We start from the raw sequence: 14,931 nt of genomic DNA, 5'->3' as shown, positions 1-14,931 counted from the left end.
GTACTATTTTACTAATCTCAACCTTTTATATTTCTGTCATCTTTTGTTATTGATAGCTCCAATCCAATACCAGTAGGTTGAACGAGACAAATGTTGACTCCTTTCAAAATGTCCAACAGCTTGAACAAGTTACAGAAATACGAACTTTATAATACTTTTACATCAGATTCCTACACAAAATAGTGCGACATTACAAAATCCTATCCTGTTTTTCTCAAATGCATTTCAGAGGGCTGATTCCCAGCATTCCTTTTTGAAGATTTCTACACTATTGATAAGGCGAATATAGCACATTTTGAAAGAGATGTGTTCTTAAATCAAACCTAGAGAACCACAATGACGGTATCATTCAGATAGTACAAATGTTTTTTGTATATTAGTATGGAAATTGTGAAATAAAACATTTCTCATGCTGATTTTCAACAGTCGATCTGCAATCATGAAATATAAGCTTTTGCTTGGAGGCCTCAAAGGTACTGATCTAATTTTCTTTTTTAGAATTATTCACAGATCGTATGATATGCTTTGTACAAATCAACTATGCTGTTAGATCAAAATTGATTAAAAAGTGACTATCTCAATTTCAGGACATATAGAAGAGGAAGGAGAAGAAGCTCATGTTTCAAATGCGGAGAGGCAACAACTGTTCTTTATTTTCACCTCTATTAATTATACATATTTTTATAATGTATATATTTATATTTTCCGATAAAAATACATAGACATATAGCGATATATAGGGAGATACATACATATAAGTTGATACGTACAAGTTTATAAGTAAATGAGATGTTTTTCCAATTAATACTTCTAAGAACTGAATGGAAAAAAAAACGTAAAGTTTAGATAAGTCCCACTGAGCTTTGTACTTAGATCCCTGTTTTCAGAGTCCAGATTGACAAGCATAACACCATCAACCCACCTGTACCAGGTTGAGCTTTCCATTTTGGCAGAAGAGATTGCATTCACGGGGGAATCTTATCTTTTATTGCAAAATCTTATCTCACATAAAAAGTACTGTTCAACAGAGTCATAGCGTTACTTGAGTCCTTTGTGCAACATCCTTCCCTAACATAGTTCAATAGGCAAAAGTTGAACAGAATAGAAAAGTTATGTAATTCTGTTTGTCTTTGACTGTAGAAAATAAAAAATTTGAAATGTACACATTGCTGCAGCAATTTGCTCCCCTGTCACATGGGAGGTTCCATGGTGTAATGGTTAGCACTTTGGACTTTGAATCCAAGGATCCGAGTTCAAATCTCGGTGGGACCACTTTCATGACTTATGACCAAATCTTTTTCTGTCAAGTGTATTCATAAATATCATAAATCTAACACGGGTAGAGTGAAACATTAATTTATTGATTGTATTTTTAAAGTCTATTTGATGTGAGCAAATGATAGAACTTTTAGAAAACCTGGAAATAAAATGGCTCAAAATAATGAGACATTTTGTGAGCTGACTCTGTTTTCTCAACTCATCACAAGAGGCTGATGCAAGATATTACTTGTTTAAATCTTACTGTTATTGATAAGGGGAACAAGGAACTTTTTTAATTGGAAAGCCTTCATTAAAAGAAAACTTGAGGAATCAAATTGTGTATTTTGGGGACAGAAGAGATGAACTTTTAAATAACAATCTTGAAATTAAGACACACAGATATTTACACTCTGTTTTTCTAAAGTAGATCCATAACCACAAAGTAGAATCTTTCGAAAGACATGTCAAATGTATTAATCTGAATTCCTCTTTCAAAGAAATTCACAATTAAATGCACTGTGTAAGTTAAGAATGTTGTCAGATAAGAAATCAGCAAAATTAACTATCTTATTACTGATCATAAAGATGAGAAAGGAAAAGAACCTCTTGCTTAAATTGTGGATGGGAAAGAACAGTTTTTAGTTTTCAGCTTCAGTACTTATGTTTATGAATTTTTCATTTCTTTATATTGTATTATCGCTATCTAGATGGATATAGCCATCTGTACATAGATACATACTTATACGTTGATAAGTTACAGTATAAAACTTTGACGTTATGTTTTTCCAAGTCCAAATTCTAAGAAATTAGTGAAATATTAAATCTCATAATTCAAGCAGGTCCCACCGAGATTTGAACTCGGATCGCTGGATTCAGAGTCCAGAGTGCTAACCATTACACCATGGAACCCTGCCATACATGAGGGATTTTTCCATTGAGACAAAAGAGAGCGCATCAGTGCAGGGGCTTTTCTTACATTGATGAAAAGATAACTCAGTTGAATGCTCATAGTGTAAAGAGCTACAATGTGATTTGATTCTTTTCAGCTACATTCTCCATAACAGTGTTAAATGTGCAAACGTTTATCAGGACATGCAATTTACAAAATAATGATCATATTTGACTGAAGAATATTAAAACATTCTACATTTCCAAACTACTACATCCATTTCTCTGTCTCTCACATGGGTGGCTCCAAAGAGCAACGGTTGGCACTTTGGACTTTGCATGCAAAGGTACCAGTCCAATTCTTTGAGGTACTATTTTACTAATCTCAACCTTTTATATTTCTGTCATCTTTTGTTATTGATAGCTCCAATCCAATACCAGTAGGTTGAACGAGACAAATGTTGACTCCTTTCAAAATGTCCAACAGCTTGAACAAGTTACAGAAATACGAACTTTATAATACTTTTACATCAGATTCCTACACAAAATAGTGCGACATTACAAAATCCTATCCTGTTTTTCTCAAATGCATTTCAGAGGGCTGATTCCCAGCATTCCTTTTTGAAGATTTCTACACTATTGATAAGGCGAATATAGCACATTTTGAAAGAGATGTGTTCTTAAATCAAACCTAGAGAACCACAATGACGGTATCATTCAGATAGTACAAATGTTTTTTGTATATTAGTATGGAAATTGTGAAATAAAACATTTCTCATGCTGATTTTCAACAGTCGATCTGCAATCATGAAATATAAGCTTTTGCTTGGAGGCCTCAAAGGTACTGATCTAATTTTCTTTTTTAGAATTATTCACAGATCGTATGATATGCTTTGTACAAATCAACTATGCTGTTAGATCAAAATTGATTAAAAAGTGACTATCTCAATTTCAGGACATATAGAAGAGGAAGGAGAAGAAGCTCATGTTTCAAATGCGGAGAGGCAACAACTGTTCTTTATTTTCACCTCTATTAATTATACATATTTTTATAATGTATATATTTATATTTTCCGATAAAAATACATAGACATATAGCGATATATAGGGAGATACATACATATAAGTTGATACGTACAAGTTTATAAGTAAATGAGATGTTTTTCCAATTAATACTTCTAAGAACTGAATGGAAAAAAAATCGTAAAGTTTAGATAAGTCCCACTGAGCTTTGTACTTAGATCCCTGTTTTCAGAGTCCAGATTGACAAGCATAACACCATCAACCCACCTGTACCAGGTTGAGCTTTCCATTTTGGCAGAAGAGATTGCATTCACGGGGGAATCTTATCTTTTATTGCAAAATCTTATCTCACATAAAAAGTACTGTTCAACAGAGTCATAGCGTTACTTGAGTCCTTTGTGCAACATCCTTCCCTAACATAGTTCAATAGGCAAAAGTTGAACAGAATAGAAAAGTTATGTAATTCTGTTTGTCTTTGACTGTAGAAAATAAAAAATGTGAAATGTCCACATTGCTGCAGCAATTTGCTCCCCTGTCACATGGGAGGTTCCATGGTGTAATGGTTAGCACTTTGGACTTTGAATCCAAGGATCCAAGTTCAAATCTCGGTGGGACCACTTTCGTGACTTATGACCAAATCTTTTTCTGTCAAGTGTATTCATAAATATATTAAATCTAACACGGGTAGAGTGAAACATTAATTTATTGATTGTATTTTTAAAGTCTATTTGATGTGAGCAAATGATAGAACTTTTAGAAAACATGGAAATAAAATGGCTCAAAATAATGAGACATTTTGTGAGCTGACTCTGTTTTCTCAACTCATCACAAGAAGCTGATGCAAGATATTACTTGTATAAATCGTACTGTTATTGATAAGGGGAACAAGGAACTTTTTAAATTGGAAAGCCTTCATTAAAAGAAAACTTGAGGAATCAAATTGTGTATTTTGGGGACAGAAGAGATGAACTTTTAAATAACAATCTTGAAATTAAGACACACAGATATTTACACTCTGTTTTTCTAAAGTAGATCCATAACCACAAAGTAGAATCTTTCGAAAGACATGTCAAATGTATTAATCTGAATTCCTCTTTCAAAGAAATTCACAATTAAATGCACTGTGTAAGTTAAGAATGTTGTCAGATAAGAAATCAGCAAAATTAACTATCTTATTACTGATCATAAAGATGAGAAAGGAAAAGAACCTCTTGCTTAAATTGTGGATGGGAAAGAACAGTTTTTAGTTTTCAGCTTCAGTACTTATGTTTATGAATTTTTCATTTCTTTATATTGTATTATCGCTATCTAGATGGATATAGCCATCTGTACATAGATACATACTTATACGTTGATAAGTTTCAGTATAAAACTTTGACGTTATGTTTTTCCAAGTCCAAATTCTAAGAAATTAGTGAAATATTAAATCTCATAATTCAAGCAGGTCCCACCGAGATTTGAACTCGGATCGCTGGATTCAGAGTCCAGAGTGATAACCATTACACCATGGAACCCTGCCATACATGAGGGATTTTTCCATTGAGACAAAAGAGAGCGCATCAGTGCAGGGGCTTTTCTTACATTGATGAAAAGATAACTCAGTTGAATGCTCATAGTGTAAAGAGCTACAATGTGATTTGATTCTTTTCAGCTACATTCTCCATAACAGTGTTAAATGTGCAAACGTTTATCAGGACATGCAATTTACAAAATAATGATCATATTTGACTGAAGAATATTAAAACATTCTACATTTCCAAACTACTACATCCATTTCTCTGTCTCTCACATGGGTGGCTCCAAAGAGCAACGGTTGGCACTTTGGACTTTGCATGCAAAGGTACCAGTCCAATTCTTTGAGGTACTATTTTACTAATCTCAACCTTTTACATTTCTGTCATCTTTTGTTATTGATAGCTCCAATCCAATACCAGTAGGTTGAACGAGACAAATGTTGACTCCTTTCAAAATGTCCAACAGCTTGAACAAGTTACAGAAATACGAACTTTATAATACTTTTACATCAGATTCCTACACAAAATAGTGCGACATTACAAAATCCTATCCTGTTTTTCTCAAATGCATTTCAGAGGGCTGATTCCCAGCATTCCTTTTTGAAGATTTCTACACTATTGATAAGGCGAATATAGCACATTTTGAAAGAGATGTGTTCTTAAATCAAACCTAGAGAACCACAATGACGGTATCATTCAGATAGTACAAATGTTTTTTGTATATTAGTATGGAAATTGTGAAATAAAACATTTCTCATGCTGATTTTCAACAGTCGATCTGCAATCATGAAATATAAGCTTTTGCTTGGAGGCCTCAAAGGTACTGATCTAATTTTCTTTTTTTAGAATTATTCACAGATCGTATGATATGCTTTGTACAAATCAACTATGCTGTTAGGTCAAAATTGATTAAAAAGTGACTATCTCAATTTCAGGACATATAGAAGAGGAAGGAGAAGAAGCTCATGTTTCAAATGCGGAGAGGCAACAACTGTTCTTTATTTTCACCTCTATTAATTATACATATTTTTATAATGTATATATTTATATTTTCCGATAAAAATACATAGACATATAGCGATATATAGGGAGATACATACATATAAGTTGATACGTACAAGTTTATAAGTAAATGAGATGTTTTTCCAATTAATACTTCTAAGAACTGAATGGAAAAAAAAACGTAAAGTTTAGATAAGTCCCACTGAGCTTTGTACTTAGATCCCTGTTTTCAGAGTCCAGATTGACAAGCATAACACCATCAACCCACCTGTACCAGGTTGAGCTTTCCATTTTGGCAGAAGAGATTGCATTCACGGGGGAATCTTATCTTTTATTGCAAAATCTTATCTCACATAAAAAGTACTGTTCAACAGAGTCATAGCGTTACTTGAGTCCTTTGTGCAACATCCTTCCCTAACATAGTTCAATAGGCAAAAGTTGAACAGAATAGAAAAGTTATGTAATTCTGTTTGTCTTTGACTGTAGAAAATAAAAAATTTGAAATGTCCACATTGCTGCAGCAATTTGCTCCCCTGTCACATGGGAGGTTCCATGGTGTAATGGTTAGCACTTTGGACTTTGAATCCAAGGATCCGAGTTCAAATCTCGGTGGGACCACTTTCATGACTTATGACCAAATCTTTTTCTGTCAAGTGTATTCATAAATATCATAAATCTAACACGGGTAGAGTGAAACATTAATTTATTGATTGTATTTTTAAAGTCTATTTGATGTGAGCAAATGATAGAACTTTTAGAAAACCTGGAAATAAAATGGCTCAAAATAATGAGACATTTTGTGAGCTGACTCTGTTTTCTCAACTCATCACAAGAGGCTGATGCAAGATATTACTTGTTTAAATCTTACTGTTATTGATAAGGGGAACAAGGAACTTTTTTAATTGGAAAGCCTTCATTAAAAGAAAACTTGAGGAATCAAATTGTGTATTTTGGGGACAGAAGAGATGAACTTTTAAATAACAATCTTGAAATTAAGACACACAGATATTTACACTCTGTTTTTCTAAAGTAGATCCATAACCACAAAGTAGAATCTTTCGAAAGACATGTCAAATGTATTAATCTGAATTCCTCTTTCAAAGAAATTCACAATTAAATGCACTGTGTAAGTTAAGAATGTTGTCAGATAAGAAATCAGCAAAATTAACTATCTTATTACTGATCATAAAGATGAGAAAGGAAAAGAACCTCTTGCTTAAATTGTGGATGGGAAAGAACAGTTTTTAGTTTTCAGCTTCAGTACTTATGTTTATGAATTTTTCATTTCTTTATATTGTATTATCGCTATCTAGATGGATATAGCCATCTGTACATAGATACATACTTATACGTTGATAAGTTATAGTATAAAACGTTGACGTTATGTTTTTCCAAGTCCAAATTCTAAGAAATTAGTGAAATATTAAATCTCATAATTCAAGCAGGTCCCACCGAGATTTGAACTCGGATCGCTGGATTCAGAGTCCAGAGTGCTAACCATTACACCATGGAACCCTGCCATACATGAGGGATTTTTCCATTGAGACAAAAGAGAGCGCATCAGTGCAGGGGCTTTTCTTACATTGATGAAAAGATAACTCAGTTGAATGCTCATAGTGTAAAGAGCTACAATGTGGTTTGATTCTTTTCAGCTACATTCTCCATAACAGTGTTAAATGTGCAAACGTTTATCAGGACATGCAATTTACAAAATAATGATCATATTTGACTGAAGAATATTAAAACATTCTACATTTCCAAACTACTACATCCATTTCTCTGTCTCTCACATGGGTGGCTCCAAAGAGCAACGGTTGGCACTTTGGACTTTGCATGCAAAGGTACCAGTCCAATTCTTTGAGGTACTATTTTACTAATCTCAACCTTTTATATTTCTGTCATCTTTTGTTATTGATAGCTCCAATCCAATACCAGTAGGTTGAACGAGACAAATGTTGACTCCTTTCAAAATGTCCAACAGCTTGAACAAGTTACAGAAATACGAACTTTATAATACTTTTACATCAGATTCCTACACAAAATAGTGCGACATTACAAAATCCTATCCTGTTTTTCTCAAATGCATTTCAGAGGGCTGATTCCCAGCATTCCTTTTTGAAGATTTCTACACTATTGATAAGGCGAATATAGCACATTTTGAAAGAGATGTGTTCTTAAATCAAACCTAGAGAACCACAATGACGGTATCATTCAGATAGTACAAATGTTTTTTGTATATTAGTATGGAAATTGTGAAATAAAACATTTCTCATGCTGATTTTCAACAGTCGATCTGCAATCATGAAATATAAGCTTTTGCTTGGAGGCCTCAAAGGTACTGATCTAATTTTCTTTTTTAGAATTATTCACAGATCGTATGATATGCTTTGTACAAATCAACTATGCTGTTAGATCAAAATTGATTAAAAAGTGACTATCTCAATTTCAGGACATATAGAAGAGGAAGGAGAAGAAGCTCATGTTTCAAATGCGGAGAGGCAACAACTGTTCTTTATTTTCACCTCTATTAATTATACATATTTTTATAATGTATATATTTATATTTTCCGATAAAAATACATAGACATATAGCGATATATAGGGAGATACATACATATAAGTTGATACGTACAAGTTTATAAGTAAATGAGATGTTTTTCCAATTAATACTTCTAAGAACTGAATGGAAAAAAAAACGTAAAGTTTAGATAAGTCCCACTGAGCTTTGTACTTAGATCCCTGTTTTCAGAGTCCAGATTGACAAGCATAACACCATCAACCCACCTGTACCAGGTTGAGCTTTCCATTTTGGCAGAAGAGATTGCATTCACGGGGGAATCTTATCTTTTATTGCAAAATCTTATCTCACATAAAAAGTACTGTTCAACAGAGTCATAGCGTTACTTGAGTCCTTTGTGCAACATCCTTCCCTAACATAGTTCAATAGGCAAAAGTTGAACAGAATAGAAAAGTTATGTAATTCTGTTTGTCTTTGACTGTAGAAAATAAAAAATTTGAAATGTCCACATTGCTGCAGCAATTTGCTCCCCTGTCACATGGGAGGTTCCATGGTGTAATGGTTAGCACTTTGGACTTTGAATCCAAGGATCCGAGTTCAAATCTCGGTGGGACCACTTTCATGACTTATGACCAAATCTTTTTCTGTCAAGTGTATTCATAAATATCATAAATCTAACACGGGTAGAGTGAAACATTAATTTATTGATTGTATTTTTAAAGTCTATTTGATGTGAGCAAATGATAGAACTTTTAGAAAACCTGGAAATAAAATGGCTCAAAATAATGAGACATTTTGTGAGCTGACTCTGTTTTCTCAACTCATCACAAGAGGCTGATGCAAGATATTACTTGTTTAAATCTTACTGTTATTGATAAGGGGAACAAGGAACTTTTTTAATTGGAAAGCCTTCATTAAAAGAAAACTTGAGGAATCAAATTGTGTATTTTGGGGACAGAAGAGATGAACTTTTAAATAACAATCTTGAAATTAAGACACACAGATATTTACACTCTGTTTTTCTAAAGTAGATCCATAACCACAAAGTAGAATCTTTCGAAAGACATGTCAAATGTATTAATCTGAATTCCTCTTTCAAAGAAATTCACAATTAAATGCACTGTGTAAGTTAAGAATGTTGTCAGATAAGAAATCAGCAAAATTAACTATCTTATTACTGATCATAAAGATGAGAAAGGAAAAGAACCTCTTGCTTAAATTGTGGATGGGAAAGAACAGTTTTTAGTTTTCAGCTTCAGTACTTATGTTTATGAATTTTTCATTTCTTTATATTGTATTATCGCTATCTAGATGGATATAGCCATCTGTACATAGATACATACTTATACGTTGATAAGTTACAGTATAAAACTTTGACGTTATGTTTTTCCAAGTCCAAATTCTAAGAAATTAGTGAAATATTAAATCTCATAATTCAAGCAGGTCCCACCGAGATTTGAACTCGGATCGCTGGATTCAGAGTCCAGAGTGCTAACCATTACACCATGGAACCCTGCCATACATGAGGGATTTTTCCATTGAGACAAAAGAGAGCGCATCAGTGCAGGGGCTTTTCTTACATTGATGAAAAGATAACTCAGTTGAATGCTCATAGTGTAAAGAGCTACAATGTGATTTGATTCTTTTCAGCTACATTCTCCATAACAGTGTTAAATGTGCAAACGTTTATCAGGACATGCAATTTACAAAATAATGATCATATTTGACTGAAGAATATTAAAACATTCTACATTTCCAAACTACTACATCCATTTCTCTGTCTCTCACATGGGTGGCTCCAAAGAGCAACGGTTGGCACTTTGGACTTTGCATGCAAAGGTACCAGTCCAATTCTTTGAGGTACTATTTTACTAATCTCAACCTTTTATATTTCTGTCATCTTTTGTTATTGATAGCTCCAATCCAATACCAGTAGGTTGAACGAGACAAATGTTGACTCCTTTCAAAATGTCCAACAGCTTGAACAAGTTACAGAAATACGAACTTTATAATACTTTTACATCAGATTCCTACACAAAATAGTGCGACATTACAAAATCCTATCCTGTTTTTCTCAAATGCATTTCAGAGGGCTGATTCCCAGCATTCCTTTTTGAAGATTTCTACACTATTGATAAGGCGAATATAGCACATTTTGAAAGAGATGTGTTCTTAAATCAAACCTAGAGAACCACAATGACGGTATCATTCAGATAGTACAAATGTTTTTTGTATATTAGTATGGAAATTGTGAAATAAAACATTTCTCATGCTGATTTTCAACAGTCGATCTGCAATCATGAAATATAAGCTTTTGCTTGGAGGCCTCAAAGGTACTGATCTAATTTTCTTTTTTAGAATTATTCACAGATCGTATGATATGCTTTGTACAAATCAACTATGCTGTTAGATCAAAATTGATTAAAAAGTGACTATCTCAATTTCAGGACATATAGAAGAGGAAGGAGAAGAAGCTCATGTTTCAAATGCGGAGAGGCAACAACTGTTCTTTATTTTCACCTCTATTAATTATACATATTTTTATAATGTATATATTTATATTTTCCGATAAAAATACATAGACATATAGCGATATATAGGGAGATACATACATATAAGTTGATACGTACAAGTTTATAAGTAAATGAGATGTTTTTCCAATTAATACTTCTAAGAACTGAATGGAAAAAAAATCGTAAAGTTTAGATAAGTCCCACTGAGCTTTGTACTTAGATCCCTGTTTTCAGAGTCCAGATTGACAAGCATAACACCATCAACCCACCTGTACCAGGTTGAGCTTTCCATTTTGGCAGAAGAGATTGCATTCACGGGGGAATCTTATCTTTTATTGCAAAATCTTATCTCACATAAAAAGTACTGTTCAACAGAGTCATAGCGTTACTTGAGTCCTTTGTGCAACATCCTTCCCTAACATAGTTCAATAGGCAAAAGTTGAACAGAATAGAAAAGTTATGTAATTCTGTTTGTCTTTGACTGTAGAAAATAAAAAATGTGAAATGTCCACATTGCTGCAGCAATTTGCTCCCCTGTCACATGGGAGGTTCCATGGTGTAATGGTTAGCACTTTGGACTTTGAATCCAAGGATCCGAGTTCAAATCTCGGTGGGACCACTTTCGTGACTTATGACCAAATCTTTTTCTGTCAAGTGTATTCATAAATATATTAAATCTAACACGGGTAGAGTGAAACATTAATTTATTGATTGTATTTTTAAAGTCTATTTGATGTGAGCAAATGATAGAACTTTTAGAAAACATGGAAATAAAATGGCTCAAAATAATGAGACATTTTGTGAGCTGACTCTGTTTTCTCAACTCATCACAAGAAGCTGATGCAAGATATTACTTGTATAAATCGTACTGTTATTGATAAGGGGAACAAGGAACTTTTTAAATTGGAAAGCCTTCATTAAAAGAAAACTTGAGGAATCAAATTGTGTATTTTGGGGACAGAAGAGATGAACTTTTAAATAACAATCTTGAAATTAAGACACACAGATATTTACACTCTGTTTTTCTAAAGTAGATCCATAACCACAAAGTAGAATCTTTCGAAAGACATGTCAAATGTATTAATCTGAATTCCTCTTTCAAAGAAATTCACAATTAAATGCACTGTGTAAGTTAAGAATGTTGTCAGATAAGAAATCAGCAAAATTAACTATCTTATTACTGATCATAAAGATGAGAAAGGAAAAGAACCTCTTGCTTAAATTGTGGATGGGAAAGAACAGTTTTTAGTTTTCAGCTTCAGTACTTATGTTTATGAATTTTTCATTTCTTTATATTGTATTATCGCTATCTAGATGGATATAGCCATCTGTACATAGATACATACTTATACGTTGATAAGTTACAGTATAAAACTTTGACGTTATGTTTTTCCAAGTCCAAATTCTAAGAAATTAGTGAAATATTAAATCTCATAATTCAAGCAGGTCCCACCGAGATTTGAACTCGGATCGCTGGATTCAGAGTCCAGAGTGCTAACCATTACACCATGGAACCCTGCCATACATGAGGGATTTTTCCATTGAGACAAAAGAGAGCGCATCAGTGCAGGGGCTTTTCTTACATTGATGAAAAGATAACTCAGTTGAATGCTCATAGTGTAAAGAGCTACAATGTGATTTGATTCTTTTCAGCTACATTCTCCATAACAGTGTTAAATGTGCAAACGTTTATCAGGACATGCAATTTACAAAATAATGATCATATTTGACTGAAGAATATTAAAACATTCTACATTTCCAAACTACTACATCCATTTCTCTGTCTCTCACATGGGTGGCTCCAAAGAGCAACGGTTGGCACTTTGGACTTTGCATGCAAAGGTACCAGTCCAATTCTTTGAGGTACTATTTTACTAATCTCAACCTTTTATATTTCTGTCATCTTTTGTTATTGATAGCTCCAATCCAATACCAGTAGGTTGAACGAGACAAATGTTGACTCCTTTCAAAATGTCCAACAGCTTGAACAAGTTACAGAAATACGAACTTTATAATACTTTTACATCAGATTCCTACACAAAATAGTGCGACATTACAAAATCCTATCCTGTTTTTCTCAAATGCATTTCAGAGGGCTGATTCCCAGCATTCCTTTTTGAAGATTTCTACACTATTGATAAGGCGAATATAGCACATTTTGAAAGAGATGTGTTCTTAAATCAAACCTAGAGAACCACAATGACGGTATCATTCAGATAGTACAAATGTTTTTTGTATATTAGTATGGAAATTGTGAAATAAAACATTTCTCATGCTGATTTTCAACAGTCGATCTGCAATCATGAAATATAAGCTTTTGCTTGGAGGCCTCAAAGGTACTGATCTAATTTTCTTTTTTAGAATTATTCACAGATCGTATGATATGCTTTGTACAAATCAACTATGCTGTTAGATCAAAATTGATTAAAAAGTGACTATCTCAATTTCAGGACATATAGAAGAGGAAGGAGAAGAAGCTCATGTTTCAAATGCGGAGAGGCAACAACTGTTCTTTATTTTCACCTCTATTAATTATACATATTTTTATAATGTATATATTTATATTTTCCGATAAAAATACATAGACATATAGCGATATATAGGGAGATACATACATATAAGTTGATACGTACAAGTTTATAAGTAAATGAGATGTTTTTCCAATTAATACTTCTAAGAACTGAATGGAAAAAAAAACGTAAAGTTTAGATAAGTCCCACTGAGCTTTGTACTTAGATCCCTGTTTTCAGAGTCCAGATTGACAAGCATAACACCATCAACCCACCTGTACCAGGTTGAGCTTTCCATTTTGGCAGAAGAGATTGCATTCACGGGGGAATCTTATCTTTTATTGCAAAATCTTATCTCACATAAAAAGTACTGTTCAACAGAGTCATAGCGTTACTTGAGTCCTTTGTGCAACATCCTTCCCTAACATAGTTCAATAGGCAAAAGTTGAACAGAATAGAAAAGTTATGTAATTCTGTTTGTCTTTGACTGTAGAAAATAAAAAATTTGAAATGTCCACATTGCTGCAGCAATTTGCTCCCCTGTCACATGGGAGGTTCCATGGTGTAATGGTTAGCACTTTGGACTTTGAATCCAAGGATCCGAGTTCAAATCTCGGTGGGACCACTTTCATGACTTATGACCAAATCTTTTTCTGTCAAGTGTATTCATAAATATCATAAATCTAACACGGGTAGAGTGAAACATTAATTTATTGATTGTATTTTTAAAGTCTATTTGATGTGAGCAAATGATAGAACTTTTAGAAAACCTGGAAATAAAATGGCTCAAAATAATGAGACATTTTGTGAGCTGACTCTGTTTTCTCAACTCATCACAAGAGGCTGATGCAAGATATTACTTGTTTAAATCTTACTGTTATTGATAAGGGGAACAAGGAACTTTTTTAATTGGAAAGCCTTCATTAAAAGAAAACTTGAGGAATCAAATTGTGTATTTTGGGGACAGAAGAGATGAACTTTTAAATAACAATCTTGAAATTAAGACACACAGATATTTACACTCTGTTTTTCTAAAGTAGATCCATAACCACAAAGTAGAATCTTTCGAAAGACATGTCAAATGTATTAATCTGAATTCCTCTTTCAAAGAAATTCACAATTAAATGCACTGTGTAAGTTAAGAATGTTGTCAGATAAGAAATCAGCAAAATTAACTATCTTATTACTGATCATAAAGATGAGAAAGGAAAAGAACCTCTTGCTTAAATTGTGGATGGGAAAGAACAGTTTTTAGTTTTCAGCTTCAGTACTTATGTTTATGAATTTTTCATTTCTTTATATTGTATTATCGCTATCTAGATGGATATAGCCATCTGTACATAGATACATACTTATACGTTGATAAGTTACAGTATAAAACTTTGACGTTATGTTTTTCCAAGTCCAAATTCTAAGAAATTAGTGAAATATTAAATCTCATAATTCAAGCAGGTCCCACCGAGATTTGAACTCGGATCGCTGGATTCAGAGTCCAGAGTGCTAACCATTACACCATGGAACCCTGCCATACATGAGGGATTTTTCCATTGAGACAAAAGAGAGCGCATCAGTGCAGGGGCTTTTCTTACATTGATGAAAAGATAACTCAGTTGAATGCTCATAGTGTAAAGAGCTACAATGTGATTTGATTCTTTTCAGCTACATTCTCCATAACAGTGTTAAATGTGCAAACGTTTATCAGG

The 14,931-nt window shown here is 33.3% G+C and overlaps 12 non-coding genes across 12 annotated transcripts; 6 read left to right on the top strand and 6 right to left on the bottom strand.

Annotated features, from left to right (window-relative positions):
- Nucleotides 1-1,200: 1,200 nt before the first annotated feature.
- TRNAQ-UUG (transfer RNA glutamine (anticodon UUG)) lies at nt 1,201-1,272 on the top strand. Its single transcript has one exon. It is a non-coding gene; the product is annotated as a tRNA-Gln (tRNA).
- Nucleotides 1,273-2,097: 825 nt separating this feature from the next.
- Nucleotides 2,098-2,169, bottom strand: TRNAQ-CUG (transfer RNA glutamine (anticodon CUG)). The gene has a single exon. It is a non-coding gene; the product is annotated as a tRNA-Gln (tRNA).
- A 1,547-nt stretch (nt 2,170-3,716) lies between these two features.
- Nucleotides 3,717-3,788, top strand: TRNAQ-UUG (transfer RNA glutamine (anticodon UUG)). The gene has a single exon. It is a non-coding gene; the product is annotated as a tRNA-Gln (tRNA).
- Nucleotides 3,789-4,613: 825 nt separating this feature from the next.
- On the bottom strand, nt 4,614-4,685 carry TRNAQ-CUG (transfer RNA glutamine (anticodon CUG)). Its single transcript has one exon. It is a non-coding gene; the product is annotated as a tRNA-Gln (tRNA).
- A 1,548-nt stretch (nt 4,686-6,233) lies between these two features.
- Nucleotides 6,234-6,305, top strand: TRNAQ-UUG (transfer RNA glutamine (anticodon UUG)). The gene has a single exon. It is a non-coding gene; the product is annotated as a tRNA-Gln (tRNA).
- Nucleotides 6,306-7,130: 825 nt separating this feature from the next.
- TRNAQ-CUG (transfer RNA glutamine (anticodon CUG)) lies at nt 7,131-7,202 on the bottom strand. The gene has a single exon. It is a non-coding gene; the product is annotated as a tRNA-Gln (tRNA).
- Nucleotides 7,203-8,749: 1,547 nt separating this feature from the next.
- Nucleotides 8,750-8,821, top strand: TRNAQ-UUG (transfer RNA glutamine (anticodon UUG)). The gene has a single exon. It is a non-coding gene; the product is annotated as a tRNA-Gln (tRNA).
- An 825-nt stretch (nt 8,822-9,646) lies between these two features.
- On the bottom strand, nt 9,647-9,718 carry TRNAQ-CUG (transfer RNA glutamine (anticodon CUG)). Its single transcript has one exon. It is a non-coding gene; the product is annotated as a tRNA-Gln (tRNA).
- A 1,547-nt stretch (nt 9,719-11,265) lies between these two features.
- Nucleotides 11,266-11,337, top strand: TRNAQ-UUG (transfer RNA glutamine (anticodon UUG)). Its single transcript has one exon. It is a non-coding gene; the product is annotated as a tRNA-Gln (tRNA).
- An 825-nt stretch (nt 11,338-12,162) lies between these two features.
- On the bottom strand, nt 12,163-12,234 carry TRNAQ-CUG (transfer RNA glutamine (anticodon CUG)). The gene has a single exon. It is a non-coding gene; the product is annotated as a tRNA-Gln (tRNA).
- Nucleotides 12,235-13,781: 1,547 nt separating this feature from the next.
- Nucleotides 13,782-13,853, top strand: TRNAQ-UUG (transfer RNA glutamine (anticodon UUG)). Its single transcript has one exon. It is a non-coding gene; the product is annotated as a tRNA-Gln (tRNA).
- An 825-nt stretch (nt 13,854-14,678) lies between these two features.
- On the bottom strand, nt 14,679-14,750 carry TRNAQ-CUG (transfer RNA glutamine (anticodon CUG)). Its single transcript has one exon. It is a non-coding gene; the product is annotated as a tRNA-Gln (tRNA).
- Nucleotides 14,751-14,931: the final 181 nt, after the last annotated feature.

This window comes from Lissotriton vulgaris, chromosome 4_1, assembly GCF_964263255.1.
Source record: "Lissotriton vulgaris chromosome 4_1, aLisVul1.2, whole genome shotgun sequence".
Taxonomy (NCBI): Eukaryota; Metazoa; Chordata; class Amphibia; order Caudata; family Salamandridae; genus Lissotriton; species Lissotriton vulgaris.
This window is presented reverse-complemented; position numbering and strand designations above follow the sequence as displayed.